The following is a 15,887-nucleotide window of genomic DNA, read 5'->3' as shown; positions in this document are numbered from 1 at the left end:
TCCCGATGCATTTTCTGTGTTTCATCAACACTCTGATAGTCTACAGATTACAGAACGCCACCAGTTGTGCATCGGAAACCACTACTGGTCTTCCAGGGAACGATCAAAGCGTTGACTGTTTGAGACATTACTCCCATGGAGGAAAGTGCGCATGGTGAATGTTGTATTCAATCCCATTGCAATTTCCGTGTTTTATCAACACTCAGTTAGTCCACAAATTTCAGACTGCCTCCAGATGTGCATTGGAAACTACTACTGGTCTTCCTGGAAACGATCAAATCGTAGACTGTATCAGACATTACTCCCACGGAGGAAAGTGCGCAAGGTGACTATTGTATTCAATCCCATTGCAATTTCTGTGTTTTATCAACACTCAGTTAGTCCACAAATTTCAGAATGCCTCCAGATGTGCATTGGAAACTACTACTGGTCTTCCTGGAAACCATCAAATCGTAGACTGTATCAGACATTACTCCCATGGAGGAAAGTGCGGATTGTGACTGTTGTATTCACTCCCGATGCAATTTCTGTTTTTCATCAACACTCTGATAGTCCACAGATTACAGAATGCCTCCAGATGTGCATCGGAAACTACTACTGGTCTTCCAGGGAGCGATCAAATCCTAGACTGTTTGAGACGTTACTCCCGTGGAGGAAAGTGCGCATGGTGACTGTTGTATTCAATCCCGATGCTATATCTGTGTTTCATCAACACTCTGATAGTCCACAGATTACAGAATGCCACCAGATGTGCATCGGAAATTACTACTGGTCTTCCAAGGAACGATCAAAGCGTACACTCTTTGAGACATTACTCCCATGGAGGAAAGTGCTCATGGTGATTGTTGTATTCAATCCCGATGCAATTTCTGTGTTTCATCAATACTTAGAAGAACCACAGATTACAGAATGCCTCCAGATGTGAATCGAAACTACTACTGGTCTTCCAGGGAACGATCAGAGCTTAGACTGTTTGAGACATTACTCCCATGGAGGAAAGTGGGCATGGTGACTGTTGTATTTAATCCCGATGCAATTTCTGTCTTTTATCAACACCCGGCTAGACCACAGATTACAGAATACCTCCCGATGTGCATCAGAAACTACTACTGGTCTTCCAGGGAACGATCAAAGCGTAGACTGTTTGAGACATTACTCCCATGGAGGAATGTGCGCATGTTGCCTGTTTTATTCAATCCCGATGCAATTTCTGTGTTCATCAACTCTCTGATAGTCCACAGATTACAGAATGCCTCCAGATGTGCATCGAAAACTACTACTGGTATTCCAGGGAACGATCAAAGCGTAGACTGTTTGAGACATTACTCCCATGGAGGTAAGTGCGCATGGTGACTGTTGTATTCAATCCCGTTGCAATTTCTGTGTTTCATGAACACTCTGGTAGTCCACAGATTACAGAACGCCACCAGATGTGTATCGGAGACTACTACTGGTCTTCCAGGAAGGATCAAAGCGTAGACTGTTTGAGACATTACTCCCATGGAAGAAAGTGCGCATGGTGACTCTTGTATTCAATCCCGATACTATTTCTGCGTTTCATCAACACTCTGATAGTCCACAGATTACAGAATGCCACACAGATGTGCATCGGAAACTACTACTGGTCTTCCAGGGAATGATCAAAGCGTAGACTGTTTGAGACATTACCCCCATGGAGGAATGTGCGCATGGTGACTGTTGTATTCAATCCCGATGCTATTTCTGTGTTTCATCAACTCTCTGATAGTCCACAGATTACAGAATGCCACCAGATGTGCATCGGAAACTACTACTGGTATTCCAGGGAACGATCAAAGCGTAGACTGTTTGAGATATCACTCACGTGGGGGAAAGTGCACATGGTGACTGTTGTATTTAATCCCGATGCATTTTCTGTGTTTCATCAACACTCTGATAGACTACAGATTACAGAACTCCACCAGTTGTGCATCGGAAACCACTACTGTTCTTCCAGGGAACGATCAACGCGTAGACTGTTTGAGACATTACTCCCATGGAGGAAAGTGCGCATGGTGACTGTTGTATTCAATCCGGATGCAATATCTGTGTTTCATCAACACTCTGATAGTCCACAGATTACAGAATGCTACCAGATGTGTATCGGAGACTACTACTGGTCTTCCTGGAAGGATCAAAGCGTAGACTGTTTGAGACATTACTCTCATGGAGGAAAGTGCGCAAGGTGACTGTTGTATTCAATCCCATTGCAATTTCTGTGTTTTATCAACACTCAGTTAGTCCACAAATTTCAGAATGCCTCCAGATGTGCATCGGAAACTACTACTGGTCTTCCAGGGAGCGGTCAAACCCTAGACTGTTTGAGACATTACTCCCATGGAGGAAAGTGCGCATGGTGACTGTTGTATTCAATCCCGATGCTATATCTGTGTTTCATCAACACTCTGATAGTCCACAGATTACAGAATGCCACCAGATGTGCATCGGAAACTACTACTGGTATTCCAGGGAAAGATCAAAGCGTAGACTGTTTGAGACATTACTCCCAAGGAGGAAAGTGCTCATGATGACTGTTGTATTCAATCCCGATGCTATTTCTGTTTTTCATCAACACTCTGATAGTCCACAGATTACAGAATGCCATTAGATGTGCATCGGAAACTACTACAGGTCTTCCAGATAACGAACAAAGCGTAGACTGTTTGAAAATTACTCCTATGGAGGAAAGTGCGCATGGTGACTGTTGTATTCAATCCCGATGGAATTTCTGTGTTTCATCAACACTCTGATAGTCCACAGATTGCAGAATGCCTCCAGATGTGCATAGAAAACTACTACTGGTCTTCAGGGGAACAATCAAAACGTAGACTGCTTTAGACATTACTCCCATGGAGGAAAGTGCGCATGGTGACTGTTGTATTCAATCCCGATGCAATTTCTGTGTTTATCAACACTCTGGTAGTCCGCAGATTACAGAATGCCACCAGATGTCCATCGGAAACTACTACTGGTCTTCCAGGGAACGATCAAAGCGTAGACTGTTTGAGACGTTACTCCCATGGAGGAATGTGCGCATGGTGACTGTTGTGTTCAATCCCGATGCAATTTCTGTGTTTCATCAACACTCTGATAGTCCACAGATTACAGAATGCCACCAGATGTGCATCGGAAACTACTACTGGTCGTCCAGGAAACGATCAAAGCGTAGAATGTTTCAGACGTTACTCCCATGGAGAAAGTGCGGATGGTGACTGTTGTATTCAATCCCGATGCAATTTCCGTGTTTCATCAACACTCTGATAGTCCATAGATTACAGAATGCCACCAGATGTGCATCGGAAACTTGTACTGGTCTTCCAGGGAATGATCAAAGAGTAGACTGTTTGAGACATTACACCCATAGAGGAATGTGCGCATGGTGATTGTTGTATTTAATCCCGATGCAATATCTGTGTTTCATGAACACTCTGATAGTCCACAGATTACAGAATGCCACCAGATGTCCATCGGTATCTACTACTGGTCTTCCAGGGAACGATCAAAGCGTAGACTGTTTGAGACATTACTCCCGTGAAGGAAAGTGCGCATGGTGACTGTTGTATTCAATCCCGATGCAATTTCTGTGTTTCATCAACTCTCTGATAGTCCACAGATTACAGAATGCCATCAGATGTGCATCGGAAACTACTACTGGTGTGCCAGTGAACGATCAAACGTAGACTGTTTGAGACATTACTCCCATGGAGGGAAGTGCGCATGGTGACTGTTGTATTCAATCACGATGCAATTTCTGTGTTTCATCAACACTCTGATAGTCCACAGAATACAGAATGCCACCAGATGTGCATCCAAAACTACTACTGGTCTTCCAGAGAACGATCAAAGCGTAGACTGTTTGAGACATTACTCCCAAGGAGGAAAGTGCTCATGATGACTGTTGTATACAATCCCGTTGCTATTTCTGTGTTTCATCAACACTCTGATAGTCCACAGATTACGGAATGCCTCCAGATGTGCATCGGAAATTACTACTGGTCTTCCAGGGAACTATCAAAGCGTAGACTGTTTGAGACATTACTCCCATGGAGGAAAGTGAGAAAATTGACTGTTGTATTTAATCCCGATGCAATTTCTGTGTTTCATCAACACTCTGTTAGTCCACAGATTACAGAATGCCACCAGATGTGCATCGGAGACTACTACTGGTCTTCCAGGGAACGATCAAAGCGTAGACTTTGAGACATTACTCCCATGGAGGAAAGTGCGCATGGTGACTGTTGTATTCAATCCCGATGCTATTTTTGTGTTTCATCAACACACTGATAGTCCACAGATTTCAGAATGCCACCAGATGTGCATCGGAAACTACTACTGGTATTCCAGGGAACGATCAAAGCGTAGACTGTTTGAGATATCACTCCCGTGGAGGAAAGTGCTCATGGTGACTGTTGTATTCAATCCCGATGCTATTTCTGTGTTTCATCAACACTCTGATAGTCCACAGATTACAGAAATCCACCAGATGTGCATCGGAAACTACTACTGGTCTTCCAGTTAACGGTCAAAGCGTAGCCTGTTTGAGACATTACTTCAATGGAGGTAAGTGCGCATGGTGACTGTTGTATTCAATCCCGATGCTATTTCTGTGTTTCACCAACACTCTGATAGTCCACAGATTACAGAATGCCACCAGATGTGCATCGGAAATTACTACTGGTCTTCCAAGGAACGATCAAAGCGTACACTCTTTGAGACATTACTCCCATGGAGGAAAGTGCCCATGGTGATTGTTGTATTCAATCCCGATGCAATTTCTGTGTTTCATCAATACTTTGAAGAACCACAGATTACAGAATGCCTCCAGATGTGAAACGAAACTACTACTGGTCTCCCAGGGAACGATCAGAACTTAGACTGTTTGAGACATTACTCCCATGGAGGGAAGTGGGCATGGTGAGTGTTGTATTTAATCCCGATGCAATTTCTGTCTTTTATCAACACCCGGGTAGATCACAGATTACAGAATACCTCCAGATGTGCATCAGAAACTACTACTGGTCTTCCAGGGAACGATCAAAGCGTAGACTGTTTGAGACATTACTCCGGTGGAGGAATGTGCGCATGTTGACTGTTGTATTCAATCCCGATGCAATTTCTGTGTTCATCAACTCTTTGATAGTCAACAGATTACAGAATGCCTCCAGATGTGCATCGAAAACTACTACTGGTATTCCAGGGAACGATCAAAGCGTAGACTGTTTGAGACATTACTCCCATGGAGGTAAGTGTGCATGGTGACTGTTGTATTCAATCCCGTTGCAATTTCTGTGTTTCATGAACACTCTGGAAGTCCACAGATTACAGAACGATACCAGATGTGTATCGGAGACTACTACTGTTCTTCCTGGAAGGATTAAAGCGTAGACTGTTTGAGATATTACCTCCATGGAAGAAAGTGCGCATGGTGACTCTTGTATTCAATCCCGATGCTATATCTGTGTTTCATCAACACTCTGATAGTCCACAGATTACAGAATGCCACCAGATGTGCATCGGAAACTACTACTGGTATTCCAGGGAACGATCAAAGCGTAGACTGTTTGAGACATTACTCCTAAGGAGGAAAGTGCTCATGATGACTGTTGTATTCAATCCCGATGCTATTTCTGTTTTTCATCAACACTCTGGTAGTCCACCGATTACAGAATGCCATTAGATGTGCATCGGAAACTACTAATGGCCTTCCAGATAACGATCAAAACGTAGACTGTTTGAAAATTACTCCCATGGAGGAAAGTGCGCATGGTGACTGTTGTATTCAATCCCGATGGAATTTCTGTGTTTCATCAACACTCTGATAGTCCACAGATTACAGAATACCTCCAGATGTGCATCGAAAACTACTACTGGTCTTCAGGGGAACAATCAAAACGTAGACTGCTTGAGACATTACTCCCATGGAGGAAAGTGCGCATGGTGACTGTTGCATTCAATCCCGATGCAATTTCTGTGTTTCATCAACACTCTGGTAGTCCACAGATTACAGAATGCCACCAGATGTCCATCGGAAACTACTACTGGTCTTCCAGGGAACGATCAAAGCGTAGACTGTTTGAGACGTTGCTCCCATGGAGGAAAGTGCGCATGGTGACTGTTGTATTCAATCCCGATGCTATTTCTGTGTTTCATCAACACTCTGATAGTCCACAGATTACAGAATGCCACCAGATGTGCATCGGAAACTACTACTGGTCGTCCAGGAAACGATCAAAGCGTAGAATGTTTCAGACGTTACTCCCATGGAGGAAAGTGCGGATGGTGACTGTTGTATTCAATCCCGATGCAATTTCTGTGTTTCATGAACACTCTGATAGTCCACAGATTACAGAATGCCACCTGATGTCCATCGGTATCTACTACTGGTCTTCCAGGGAACGATCAAAGCGTAGACTGTTTGAGACATTACTCCCTTGGAGCAATGTGCGCATGGTGACTGTTGTATTTAATCCCGATGCAATTTCTGTGTTTCATGAACACTCTGATAGTCCACAGATTACAGAATGCCACCTGATGTCCATCGGTATCTACTACTGGTCTTCCAGGGAACGATCAAAGAGTAGACTGTTTCAGACATTACTCCCATGGAGGAAAGTGCGCATGGTGACTGTTGTATTCAATCCCGATGCTATTTCTGTGTTTCATCAACACTCTGATAGTCCACAGATTACAGAATGCCACCAGATGTGCATCGGAAACTACTACTGGTCTTCCAGGGAACGATCAAAGCGTAGAAAGTTTGAGAATTACTCCCATGGAGGAAAGTGCGCATGGTGACTGTTGTATTCAATCCCGATGCAATTTCTGTGTTTCATCAACACACTGATAGTCCAGAGATTACAGAATGCCTCCAGATGTGCATCGGAAACTACTACTGGTCTTCCAGGGAACGATCAAAACGTAGACTGTTTGAGACATTACTCCCATGGAGGAAAGTGCGCATGGTGACTGTTGTATTCAATCCCGATGGAATTTCTGTGTTTCATCAACACTCTGATAGTCCACAAATTACAGAATGCCTCCAGATGTGAATCGAAACTTCTACTGGTCTTCCAGGGAACGATCAGAGCTTAGACTGTTTGAGACATTACTCCCATGGAGGAAAGTGGGCATGCTGACTGTTGTATTTAATCCCGATGCAATTTCTGTCTTTTATCAACACCCGGCTAGACCACAGATTACAGAATACCTCCAGATGTGCATCGGAAACTACTACTGGTATTCCAGGGAACGATCAAAGCGTAGACTGTTTGAGATATCACTCACGTGGGGGAAAGTGCACATGGTGACTGTTGTATTTAATCCCGATGCATTTTCTGTGTTTCATCAACACTCTGATAGTCTACAGATTACAGAACGCCACCAGTTGTGCATCGGAAACCACTACTGGTCTTCCAGGGAACGATCAACGCGTAGACTGTTTGAGACATTACTCCCATGGAGGAAAGTGCGCAAGGTGACTGCTGTATTCAATCCCGATGCAATTTCTGTGTTTCATCAACACTCTGATAGTCCACAGATTACAGAATGCCACCAGATGTGTATCGGAGACTACTACTGTTCTTCCTGGAAGGATCAAAGCGTAGACTGTTTGAGATATTACTCCCATGGAAGAAAGTGCGCATGGTGACTCTTGTATTCAATCCCGATGCTATATCTGTGTTTCATCAACACTCTGATAGTCCACAGATTACAGAATGCCACCAGATGTGCATCGGAATCTACTACTGGTATTCCAGGGAACGATCAAAGCGTAGACTGTTTGAGACATTACTCCCAAGGAGGAAAGTGCTCATGATGACTGTTGTATTCAATCCCGATGCTATTTCTGTTTTTCATCAACACTCTGGTAGTCCACCGATTACAGAATGCCATTAGATGTTCATCGGAAACTACTACTGGTCTTCCAGATAACGATCAAAACGTAGACTGTTTGAAAATTACTCCCATGGAGGAAAGTGCGCATGGTGACTGTTGTATTCAATCCCGATGGAATTTCTGTGTTTCATCAACACTCTGATAGTCCACAGATTACAGAATACCTCCAGATGTGCATCGAAAACTACTACTGGTCTTCAGGGGAACAATCAAAACGTAGACTGCTTGAGACATTACTCTCATGGAGGAAAGTGCGCATGGTGACTGTTGTATTCAATCCCGATGCAATTTCTGTGTTTCATCAACACTCTGGTAGTCCACAGATTACAGAATGCCACCAGATGTCCATCGGAAACTACTACTGGTCTTCCAGGGAACGATCAAAGCGTAGACTGTCTGAGACGTTGCTCTCATGGAGGAAAGTGCGCATGGTGACTGTTGTATTCAATCCCGATGCTATTTCTGTGTTTCATCAACACTCTGATAGTCCACAGATTACAGAATGCCACCAGATGTGCATCGGAAACTACTACTGGTCGTCCAGGAAACGATCTAAGCGTAGAATGTGTCAGACGTTACTCCCATGGAGGAAAGTGCGGATGGTGTCTGTTGTATTCAATCCCGATGCAATTTCTGTGTTTCATGAACACTCTGATAGTCCACAGATTACAGAATGCCACCTTATGTCCATCGGTATCTACTACTGGTCTTCCAGGGAACGATCAAAGCGTAGACTGTTTGAGACATTACTCCCTTGGAGGAATGTGCGCATGGTGACTGTTGTATTTAATCCCGATGCAATTTCTGTGTTTCATGAACACTCTGATAGTCCACAGATTACAGAATGCCACCTGATGTCCATCGGTATCTACTACTGGTCTTCCAGGGAACGATCAAAGAGTAGTCTGTTTCAGACATTACTCCCATGGAGGAAAGTTGCGCATGGTGACTGTTGTATTCAATCCCGATGCTATTTCTGTGTTTCATCAACACTCTGATAGTCCACAGATTACAGAATGCCACCAGATGTGCATCGGAAACTACTACTGGTCTTCCAGGGAACGATCAAAGCGTAGAAAGTTTGAGAATTACTCCCATGGAGGAAAGTGCGCATGGTGACTGTTGTATTCAATCCCGATGCAATTTCTGTGTTTCATCAACACACTGATAGTCCAGAGATTACAGAATGCCTGCAGATGTGCATCGGAAATTACTACTGGTCTTCCAAGGGATGATCAAAGCGTACACTCTTTGAGACATTACTCCCATGGAGGAAAGTGCGCATGGTGACTGTTGTATTCAATCCGGATGCAATATCTGTGTTTCATCAACACTCTGATAGTCCACAGATTACAGAATGCTACCAGATGTGCATCGGAAACTACTACTGGTCTTATAGGGAACGATCAAAGCGTAGACTGTTTGAGACATTACTCCCATGGAGGTAAGTGCGCATGGTGAATGTTGTATTCAATCCCGATTCTATTTCTGTGTTTCACCAACACTCTGATAGTCCACAGGTTACAGAATGCCACCAGATGTGCATCGGAAATTACTACTGGTGTTCCAGGGAACGATCAAAGCGTACACTCTTTGAGACATTACTCCCATGGAGGAAATGCGAGTATTGACTGTTGTATTCAATCCCGTTGCAATTTCTGTGTTTCATGAACACTCTGGTAGTCCACAGATTACAGAACGCCACCAGATGTGTATCGGAGGCTACTACTGGTCTTCCAGGAAAGATCAAAGCGTAGACTGTTTGAGACATTACTCCCATGGAAGAAAGTGCGCATGGTGACTCTTGTATTCAATCCCGATGCTATTTCTGTGTTTCATCAACTCTCTGATAGTCCACAGATTACAGAATGCCACCAGATGTGCATCGGAAACTACTACTGGTATTCCAGGGAACGATCAAAGCGTAGACTGTTTGAAATATCACTCACGTGGGGGAAAGTGCACATGGTGACTGTTGTATTTAATCCCGATGCATTTTCTGTGTTTCATCAACACTCTGATAGTCTACAGATTACAGAACGCCACCAGTTGTGCATCGGAAACCACTACTGGTCTTCCAGGGAACGATCAACGCGTAGACTGTTTGAGACATTACTCATATGGAGGAAAGTGCGCATGGAGACTGTTGTATTCAATCCCGATGCAATTTCTGTGTTTCATCAACACTCTGATAGTCCACAGATTACAGATTGCCACCAGATGTGCATCGGAAACTACTACTGGTCTTCCTGGGAACGATCAAAGCGTAGACTGTTTGAGACATTACTCCCATGGAGGAAAGTGCGCATGGTGACTGTTGTATTCAATCCCATTGCAATTTCTGTGTTTTATCAACACTCAGTTAGTCCACAAATTTCGGAATGCCTCCAGATGTGCATTGGAAACTACTACTGGTCTTCCTGGAAACGATCAAATCGTAGACTGTATCAGACATTACTCCCATGGAGGAAAGTGCGGATTGTAACTGTTGTATTCACTCCCGATGCAATTTCTGTTTCTCATCAAGACTCTGATAGTCCACAGATTACAGAATGCCTCCAGATGTGCATCGGAAACTACTACTGGTCTTCCAGGGAACGATCAAAGCGTAGACTGTTTTAGACATTACTCCCATGGAGGAAAGTGCTCATGGTGACTGTTGTATTCAATCCCGATGCTATATCTGTGTTTCACCAACACTCTGATAGTCCACAGATTACAGAATGCCACCAGATGTGCACCGGAAATTACTACTGGTCTTCCAAGGAACGATCAAAGCGTACACTCTTTGAGACATTATTCCCATGGAGGAAAGTGCCCATGGTGATTGTTGTATTCAATCCCGATGCAATTTCTGTGTTTCATCAATACTTTGAAGAACCACAGATTACAGAATGCCTCCAGATGTGAATCGGAAACTACTACTGGTCTTCCGGGGAACGATAAAAGCGTATACCGTTTGAGACATTACTCCCATGGAGGAAAGTGCGCATGGTGACTGTTGTATTCACTCCCGATGCAATTTCTGTTTTTCATCAACACTCTGATAGTCCACAGATTACAGAATGCCTCCAGATGTGCATCGGAAACTACTACTGGTCTTCCAGGGAGCGATCAAACCCTAGACTGTTTGAGACATTACTCCCATGGAGGAAAGTGCGCATGGTGACTGTTGTATTCAATCCCGATGCTATTTCTGTGTTTCACCAACACTCTGATAGTCCACAGATTACAGAATTGCCACCAGATGTGCATCGGAAATTACTACTGGTCTTCCAAGGGATGATCAAAGCGTACACTCTTTGAGACATTACTCCAATGGAGGAAAGTGCGCATGGTGACTGTTGTATTCAATCCGGATGCAATATCTGTGTTTCATCAACACTCTGATAGTCCACAGATTACAGAATGCTACCAGATGTGCATCGGAAACTACTACTGGTCTTATAGGGAACGATCAAACCGTAGACTGTTAGAGACATTACTCCCATGGAGGTAAGTGCGCATGGTGAATGTTGTATTCAATCCCGATGCTATTTCTGTGTTTCACCAACACTCTGATAGTCCACAGGTTACAGAATGCCACCAGATGTGCATCGGAAATTACTTCTGGTGTTCCAGGGAACGATCAAAGCGTACACTCTTTGAGACATTACTCCCATGGAGGAAATGCGAGTATTGACTGTTGTATTTAATCCCGTTGCAATTTCTGTGTTTCATGAACACTCTGGTAGTCCACAGATTACAGAACGCCACCAGATGTGTATCGGAGGCTACTACTGGTCTTCCAGGAAAGATCAAAGCGTAGACTGTTTGAGACATTACTCCCATGGAAGAAAGTGCGCATGGTGACTCTTGTATTCAATCCCGATGCTATTTCTGTGTTTCATCTACTCTCTGATAGTCCACAGATTACAGAATGCCACCAGATGTGCATCGGAAACTACTACTGGTATTCCAGGGAACGATCAAAGCGTAGACTGTTTGAAATATCACTCACGTGGGGGAAAGTGCACATGGTGACTGTTGTATTTAATCCCGATGCATTTTCTGTGTTTCATCAACACTCTGATAGTCTACAGATTACAGAACGCCACCAGTTGTGCATCGGAAACCACTACTGGTCTTCCAGGGAACGATCAACGCGTAGACTGTTTGAGACATTACTCATATGGAGGAAAGTGCGCATGGTGACTGTTGTATTCAATCCCGATGCAATTTCTGTGTTTCATCAACACTCTGATAGTCCACAGATTACAGATTGCCACCAGATGTGCATCGGAAACTACTACTGGTCTTCCTGGGAACGATCAATGCGTAGACTGTTTGAGACAATACTCCCATGGAGGAAAGTGCGCATGGTGACTGTTGTATTCAATCCCATTGCAATTTCTGTGTTTTATCAACACTCAGTTAGTCCACAAATTTCAGAATGCCTCCAGATGTGCATTGGAAACTACTACTGGTCTTCCTGGAAACGATCAAATCGTAGGCTGTATCAGACATTACTCCCATGGAGGAAAGTGCGGATTGTAACTGTTGTATTCACTCCCGATGCAATTTCTGTTTTTCATCAACATTCTGATAGTCCACAGATTACAGAATGCCTCCAGATGTGCATCGGAAACTACTACTGGTCTTCCAGGGAACGATCAAACCCAAGACTGTTTGAGACATTACTCCCATGGAGGAAAGTGCTCATGGTGACTGTTGTATTCAATCCCGATGCTATATCTGTGTTTCACCAATACTCTGATAGTCCACAGATTACAGATTGCCACCAGATGTGTACCGGAAATTACTACTGGTCTTCCATGGAACGATCAAAGCGTACACTCTTTGAGACATTATTCCCATGGAGGAAAGTGCCCATGGTGATTGTTGTATTCAATCCCGATGCAATTTCTGTGTTTCATCAATACTTTGAAGAACCACAGATTACAGAATGCCTCCAGATGTGAATCGAAACTACTACTGGACTTCCAGGGAACGATCAAAGCTTAGACTGTTTGAGACATTACTCCCATGGAGAAAAGTGGGCATGGTGACTGTGGTATTTAATCCCGATGCAATATCTGTCTTTTATCAACACCCGGCTAGACCACAGATTACAGAATACCTCCAGATGTGCATCAGAAACTACTACTGGTCTTCCAGGGAACGATCAAAGCGTAGACTGTTTGAGACATTACTCCCATGGAGGAATGTGCGCATGTTGACTGTTGTATTCAATCCCGATGTAATTTCTGTGTTCATCAACTCTCTGATAGTCCACAGATTACAGAACGCCACCAGATGTGTATCGGAGACTACTACTGGTCTTCCAGGAAGGATCAAAGCGTAGACTGTTTGAGACATTACTCCCATGGAAGAAAGTGCGCATGGTGACTCTTGTATTTAATCCCGATGCTATTTCTTTGTTTCATTAACACTCTGATAGTCCACAGATTACAGAATGCCACCAGTTGTGCATCGGAAACTACTACTGGTATTCCAGAGAACGATCAAAGCGTAGACTGTTTGAGACATTACTCCCAAGGAGGAAAGTGCTCATGATGACTCTTGTATTCAATCCCGATGCTATTTCTGTTTTTCATCAACACTCTGATAGTAAACAGATTACAGAATGCCATTAGATGTGCATCGGAAACTACTACTGGTCTTCCAGATAACGATCAAAGCGTAGATTGTTTGAAAATTACTCCCATGGAGGAAAGTGCGCATGGTGACTGTTGTATTCAATCCCGATGGAATTTCTGTGTTTCATCAACACTCTGATAGCCCACTGATTACAGAATGGCACCAGATGTGCATCGGAAATTACTACTGCATTCCAGAGACCGATCAAAGCGTAGACTGTTTGAGATTTCACTTCCGTGGAGGAAAGTGCGCATGGTGACTGTTGTATTCAATCCCGATGCACTCTCTGTGTTTCATCAACACTCTGATGGTACGCAGATAACAGAATGCCACCAGTTATGCATCGGAAACCACTACTGCTCTTTCAGGGAACGATCAAAGCGTAGACTGTGTGAGATATTACTCCCATGGAGGAATGTGCGCATGGTGACTGTTGAATTCAATCCCGAAGCAATTTCTGTGTTTCATCAACACTCTGATAGTCCACAGATTACAGAATGCCACCAGATCTGCATCGGAAACTACTACTGGTCTTCCAGGGAACGATCAAAGCGTAGAATGTATGAGAATTACTCCCATGGAGGAACGTGCGCATGGTGACTGTTGTATTCAATCCCGATGCAATTTCTGTGTTACACCAACACTCTGATAGTCCACAGATTACAGAATGCCACCAGATGTGCATCGGAAACTACTACCGGTCTTCCAGGGAACGATCAAAACGTAGACTATTTGAGACATTACTCCCATGGAGGAAAGTGCGCATGGTGACTGTTGTATTCAATCCCGTTGCAATTTCTGTGTTTCATCAACACTCTGATAGTCCACAGATTACAGAATGCCTCCAGATGTGCATCGGAAATTTCTACTGGTCTTCTAGGGATTTATCAAAGCGTAGATTGTTTGAGACATTACTCCCATGGAGGAAAGTGAGAAAATTGACTGTTGTATTCAATCCCGATGCAATTTCTGTGTTTCAACAACACTCTGTTAGTCCACAGATTACAGAATGCCACCAGTTGTGCATCGGAGACTACTACTGGTCTTCCAGGGAACGATCAAAGCGTAGACTTTGAGACATTACTCCGATGGAGGAAAGTGCGCATGGTGACTGTTGTATTGAATCCCGATGCTATTTCTGTGTTTCATCAAGACACTGATAGTCCACAGATTACAGAATGCCACCAGGTGTGCATCGGAAACTACTACGGGTATTCCAGGGAACGATCAAAGCGTAGACTGTTTGAGATATCACTCCCGTGGAGGAAAGTGCTCATGGTGACTGTTGTATTCAATCCCGATGCATTCTCTGTGTTTCATCAACACTCTGATAGTCCACAGATTACAGAATACCACCAGTTGAGCATCGGAAACCACTACTGGTCTTTCAGGGAACGATCAAAGCGTAGACTGTTTGAGACATTACAAACATGGAGGAATGTGCGCATTGTGACTGTTGTATTCAATCCCGATGCAATTTCTGTGTTTCATCAACTCTCTGATAGTCCACAGATTACAGAATGCCACCAGATGTGCATCGGAAACTACTACTGGTGTTCCAGGGAGCGATCAAACCGTAGACTGTTTGAGACATTACTCCCAAGGAGGAAAGTGCTCATGATGACTGTTGTATTCAATCCCGATGCTACTTCTGTGTTTCATCAACACTCTGATAGTCCACAGATTACAGAATGCCACCAGATGTGCATCGGAAACTACTACTGGTCTTCCAGGGAACGATCAAAGCGTAGACTGTTTGAAAATTACTCCCATGGAGGAAAGTGCGCATGGTGACTGTTGTATTCAATCCCGATGGAATTTCTGTGTTTCATCAACACTCTGATAGTCCAAAGATTACAGAATGCCTCCATTTGTGCATCGAAAACTACTATTGGTCTTCCAGGGAACAATCAAAACGAAGACTGTTTGAGACAATACTCCCATGGAGGAAAGTGAGCATGGTGACTGTTGTATTCAATCCCGATGCAATTTCTGTGTTTCATGAACACTCTGATAGTCCATAGATAACAGAATGCTACCAGATGTCCATCGGAAACTTATACTGGTCTTCCAGGGAACGATCAAAGCGTAGACTGTTTGAGACATTACTCCCATGGAGGAATGTGCGCATGGTGACTGTTGTATTCAATCCCGATGCTATTTCTGTGTTTCATCAACACTCTGATAGTCCACAGATTACAGAATGCCACCAGATGTGCATCGGAAACTACTACTGGTCTTCCAGGGAACGATCAAAGCGTGGAATGTTTGAGAATTACTCCCATGGAGGAAAGTGCGCATGGTGACTGTTGTATTCAATCCCGATGCTACTT

This window comes from Schistocerca gregaria, chromosome X (assembly GCF_023897955.1).
Source record: "Schistocerca gregaria isolate iqSchGreg1 chromosome X, iqSchGreg1.2, whole genome shotgun sequence".
Taxonomy (NCBI): domain Eukaryota; kingdom Metazoa; phylum Arthropoda; class Insecta; order Orthoptera; family Acrididae; genus Schistocerca; species Schistocerca gregaria.
This window is presented reverse-complemented; position numbering follows the sequence as displayed.